This window comes from Sphaeramia orbicularis, chromosome 24 (assembly GCF_902148855.1).
Source record: "Sphaeramia orbicularis chromosome 24, fSphaOr1.1, whole genome shotgun sequence".
Taxonomy (NCBI): domain Eukaryota; kingdom Metazoa; phylum Chordata; class Actinopteri; order Kurtiformes; family Apogonidae; genus Sphaeramia; species Sphaeramia orbicularis.
This window is the reverse complement of record NC_043979.1, coordinates 21,792,077-21,798,268: the sequence shown is the minus strand read 5'-3', so window position 1 is coordinate 21,798,268 and position 6,192 is coordinate 21,792,077.

The following is a 6,192-nucleotide window of genomic DNA, read 5'->3' as shown; positions in this document are numbered from 1 at the left end:
TCTGTACGTTGTAATATACATGTGTAAATGATAAACAGACATAATATTGTTAAAATTGCACAAGTTTTCTTAAGGACTTTCAGTTTGTTCATGTTATTCACACTGTTTTAAAGGATAGTTGGTAAATATAATAGTTTTCATTGCATAATTTTACTTTTTTTGCTCTAAAACATAGAGGAAAGTTTGGAGTTCACATTTTTTCTATATTATTCTGTTATTATTTTACTGGTCTGGCCCACTGCAGATCAGATTTGGCTTAATGTGGCCCCTGAACTAAAATGAATTTGACACCCCTGCTTTAAAGGAACATTATTGTATACTTTTAGTAGCTTTTAAAATAATTGTGGCGTTTTATATGTATGTCCTTATTTTAGAGTTTTATGTATGGTTTTAGAACTGACTTTTATTATGTTTTATGTATATTTTTAATGTGGATGTATGGCTGTCATTTCTATTTTGTGTAACTTCTACTGCTGCTGTCTATCCAGGACACTCTTGATTAGAAGATGTTTAATTTCAATGAACTTTTTTCCTGGTTAAATACAGGTTATAATAATAATAATAATAATAATAATAATAATAATAATAATAATAATAATAATAATAATAACAACAACAAGACATAATAACTAAAGATATATTTTCTCTTAGGTTTTTCTTATTTAGGCCTTCTGTTATTTAGAATATGTTAATTTCATGAGCTAAATCAAGCTTTAAGGCACTATGAAAGTTTAAGCATATTTAATTATTTGAGATAAAGCCTGGAGAATGACGCGCTGAAGTTACTTTTTCACAGTTAATAAACATTGAGCTCTTAGTTTATATGTGTGACAGCTGGCTTGTGGGCTTTTGGAGAGTCATTTTGGTCCTGGGCAGCCCAGCTGTGTCTTCTGACAGAGACAGGTGTGTGTTTTTGCCTTTTCACTGTCCAAGGATCTGAAAAAACACTGGCAGGACTAACACCACTGCCACTTTCAGACACTCTGAAGCTCAGCCAGCGCCCGAGGAGCAGTGCAAGGTCTCCAAGCTTTTTCTCTTCAGTGTTTCAAAATGTCCTTTGATTTTGACAGTCATACTCAAAAGAACTGTCTCTAAAAACCTTTAAAAAAGTCACTATTACAGGATGCATAAGTCTATTGCCTTACTAAACCTTTACCAGGCAAGTGACTATTTTTGGTAATTTCTGCATACATAACAAAACAGTGACAGCAACGGTTACAGTGAGGATAGTGAGTCAGCAATCTCAGGTCCAATGGGGTCTACAGGGTCTGTAAGGTTCACCGCTGCATGAGTGAGTGCACCTACTTTGTTAGGTACCATGAAGTAATGGTACTAATGTAAGGAATGATGTTCAAAGGGAGAATGTGGATGTGGACAGGGGTCTGGATCAGCACTTATGCTGGTCTAATGTTTGAAAATACATGTTCCTTTTTACCTTACATGTGTTTTTCTTGTATTTTAAAAATTTGCTTCTTGTATTTTTTTCAGGACTGTAAAAATTAACACGTTAACGCAGATTAATCCATCATCGTGATTAATTAACTCATCTGGAGTGCAGAATGACTCTAAATGTTTCTGGCAACACATTTGAGGCGGTTTGTCCAAGTAGAGTTACTGTCATGCATGCTCAAATTGGCAGTTAATCTGGTAGTGACAGGCAGCAGAACCAACCTATAACGGTGGAAGATGCTAAACAGCATGTTGCCCCTCTTGGTGGGAAATATGAGGATAAAAAAACCCAAGACGGAACAGTCAACCGACATAAAGTATTATGCACACTGCAGGAGGGAGTTTTCTTTTCACCGAAGCACTTCCATCTTAAAATACCACATTAATGTGAAGTATACATTAGTTAGGGATTCTGCTAGCACTTCTGCTAATGTGTCACCCAGCTTGCAAGAAACACATTAAGTGCATATATATATTCCCTTCTTTATTGAGTCTGTTTGTTCATGCAAAATGAAACACGATTAATATAGATTAAAAATGAATGATATTTAATCATGATTAATCAAAGTTAATCCACAGCAACCCTGTGATCATTCATTCATTCATTATTTGAACCCACTTTATCCTCACTAGGGTCATGGGGGTCGCTGGAGCCTATCCCAGCTACTTATGGGCGAAGGCGGGGTACACCCAGGACATTTCGCCAATTCATCGCAAGGCTGATATATAAAGACAATCACTCTCACACCAATGGGCAATTTAGATTAACCAATTAGCCTATCAGTGCATGTCTTTGGATGGTGGGAGGAAGCCGGAGTACCCAGAGAGAACCCACGCAGACACGGGGAGAACATGCAAACTCCACACAGAAAGGTCCCACCCCCCTCGACTGGTATTGGAATCGAACTCAGGATCTTCTTGCTGTGAGGTACGAGTGCTAACCACTGCACCACCGTGTCGCCGCCCTGCACCACTGTGTCACCCTGTGATTAATCGGAATAAAATTTTATTGTTTGACGGCACTATTTGTTTTTCTTTTTTTTTTGTCACTTACAGGTAAGGAACCAAAAATGGTAACTTCATGGAACTTGATTCTCTACATTATAATATAAAAAAAAATAAAAAATTGGAAATTTTCGCAAACTAATAAAGTCTTGTTAGGATCCTCCCATAAAACACTAAGGTTGACATTTTGAATTTCAGAGTATTTCTACACATGCCCTATAAAGGGTTAATCTAGAGTTTCAGACTGAAGGCAGAATAGATGAGTCTCTTGCTGGTGCTTACACAGAGGAGCGAGACATGAGCGTTGTTCTTGTTGATTGCATTTAGTTTCATCAGAATTACTTTGGATGGCTGATTTCATCAGAGCATTTCTCATGGGTGTACGCATTTATGTGTGTGCATATAACAGCTAACAGACAGAAAATAAATGAAATGACACACAAGTATGCAAACATCAAAACGACCAAATGAGGATAAATGGTTATTAGTTGACTGAGATGAAGCACCTGATCCTGAGTTCAGATAAAAATAAGTATGTGTAACAGAATGAACACACACAGTCATTTCACAGAATGTCATATGTACACAAAGACTGCATGAGCTCTGTAAATATTTTTATTCTCTTTTATTCCTAGCATTTTGCATTATTAAAGGTTCAAGCTCTCGTTACGGCAAGTGTTGTTTTTGTTCATTCTGGGTCGTTTAGACAAAGGGAGAGTAAGTCAAACATAGTGGGTGACGGTAATGCACCACAACGCTGGATGTCATGTGGAAAAAAGGACGAGAGGAAGTCAGATCTGAGCTACTGTAGAGACATCACAGACTCAGTGGAAGGAGACCAGCTCCTAATATCTACAATATTAATAGCTCATTCTAAGGTAATCACAATACAACTTTCATGTGAAATCACCTCTTCGTGCATGATTTAGGGGATTCTAAAGCTTACAAATGGAGCTTTTAAAAGAAGACAGGTAATGCTTCACACCTGCCTTGTTAGATCTGGATTTATCAGTTGAATTTTAGCCAAAACTGCTGGTGTGAAACAGTTTTTTGGATCATTTTACAAGGTCAAAACCATGACTGCTATTAAATCAAGAGAGTGACACAACTTAAAATGTGCACAGATATTGAAAATCACCTGCAAATTCAAAAACCGAGAGCTGTTTTTTTTTTTCTTTCTCTTTATATTTAATTTTTTTGCTCGTTTGTTCTTTTTCTATCTGTCGTTTCTCTTCCCTGTGAAATTTCCCCATGATGGGATATATACAGCCTTCCCTTCCCTTCCCTTCCCTTCCCTTCCCTTCCCTTCCCTTCCCTTCCCTTCCCTTCCCTTCCCTTCCCTTCCCTTCCCTTCCCTTCCCTTCCCTTCCCTTCCCTTCCCTTCCCTTCCCTTCCCTTCCCTTCCCTTCCCTTCCCCCCCCTCCCCTCCCCCCCCCTCCCCTCCCCTCCCCTCCCCTCCCCTCCCCTCCCCTCCCCTCCCCTATCTTATCTTATCTTATCTTATCTTATCTTATCTTATCTTGTCTTGCAGAACGCCACCTGCAAGAACACAATTCAGCTGCAGGCATACTCAAAACCGACCATGCACAAGTGAGTCTGTTCTATGCCAATGTGAGTCCGTGTGAGGAAGCACTGCGTCTGTAAAATGATTGGTTACTTTCAACACTTTGTCTCCTCATGACGTCTGAATCTTAATAGATAGACACCTACCATTAAACATCAAAGAAGAAAGCTGTCGTTGGATCACAAAATGGAGCTGTAAAATGTTTATAGGTGAGAATACAGTTCTTTAGACTTTATAGTAGTGGTTGATTTATCAAGATAGAACTTATTTGGAAAGTTGGTGTGAGGTATTTGGAGGATTTCCCTCGGAGGGGGCATAAACCTCGACCTGCTATCAATGCTCAGGACAGTTACAGGAAGTTACAACATGCTATTTACATCCTTTATCCAAAACAAGATGATAAAGAACCCAAAGAAAAATAAGAAGTATGTTTTTAATTGACACATGGTCCAACGTAGTAATATAAAATCAACTGAAAAACACTTAAAAATGCAGAGAACCTGCATGAGTCAGTGAATTTTCTGCATTGGTGAGAAAGGACATGACATAGAAAGTTGCTTGTCACTGGTAGCGTCTGTACACTCATTTTCCTCCATGCAAAAAGTAAAGAATTGCAAAATTACAGCAGAGTAAAATCAGTTATACTCACACTGACAAAACACTCTATGTGTAGCTTATCATTATTATTATTATTATTATTATTATTATTATTATTATTATTATTATTATTATTATTATTATTATCAGAACTTTTATTTAACCAGAAAATAAAGCTCAATGAGATTAAAAATCTCTTTTTCAAGAGTGTCCTGGCCAAGACAGCAGCAGCAGAAGTTACACAAAATAGAAATCACAGCTATACATCCAAACTAAAAATATACATAAACACAATAAAAGCCAGGACTAAAAACAAACTTTAAACACTAGATGAGAACAGACATATAAAACATCACCATTATGGACACAAGGACTCAGAACGTCACACTAAGTTCTTTAGTGGACTCACATAATATGATGTAAAACTATACCTTGGTTCAGTCTTTTCGGTTGAAAGCGTCCTAAAATAATATAATATATAGGTACATTCCACCATCAGTCTTTTGCCATCTTGTGTTCAGTAACACAAGCCAATTAAACACTGATTTATTTATGTCGTGTCGGAGTGTTTTCAAGGGTAAAGATCTTTATCTTTACAAGAAGAAGAAGTTCATCCTCTCCTCATCCTGCTCATTTACATACAATCCCTCAGTGTTTCTCAAGCACATGCTATCATCAAAGACCTATATTTTTTGTACATTGTACATGTGTGCATGCATGTGTGTGCAGAGTGTCGACCAGGCCTCTGTGCGCCCTACATATAAAGCAGTCCAGTCCAATGTTAACACCAGCTGCTGTCTGTATCTCTAATTATAGCCTCTGCAGTGCAGGCTCTCAGGGCAAGACTGGGGGTCAGGTTACTTCTTCCCACAGCTCTCCCTCACATAGACACACACAACTGCTTGAAATGAGCCTCAAAAACAGGTTCTGACAGGGCTTAAAAACTCACAAGGGGCTCAGTGAGATATTTATTCATTTATTTACCTTTCACTTTGACCTCTGTTTGACAAGGCAGGGCACTTAGAGGAAATGCATTTCCCCATAGAGGAACTGAAGGAGGATCAAGAGATTCAGAAGTTTAAAGCGCTTTACTTTTCAAGTTAAGGGAAATGAAGTGTTTTGTCTTTTGATGAAGAGTTAGTTATGCTGTTGGGCCTGTTGGGAACGAGCTGATCGTTTAATATTATTACATTTTCAGGAACAGATTAAAATGAAACCGATTCACTGCAATTTTCAGGTGCACTGAAGTGTCTTGATCGTTTTACGGTAGGGAGGGCTGTACAGCTGACAAGTGGGATAAAATAATGGGGTCTCAGAGGAGGAAATGCTGATGTAACATCAGCTGTTAGCCGCCTGTGCTTCTATCATCGTAACATGATTAATAATCTCTGTGTTTCTGAAGCGCTGAACACCAGAGACCTTCAGACCTTTCACTTCTCACTTTGTCCTTTTCTCCTTTGTCTCCCATTCCCTCCATCCCTTGATCTTTATTTCCATTACCTCTTTACTCTCCTCCTGAAATCTTCCCCTTCCTCCGTCCTTCCCCTTCTTTATCCCTCTATTTTGGACCCTCAGAG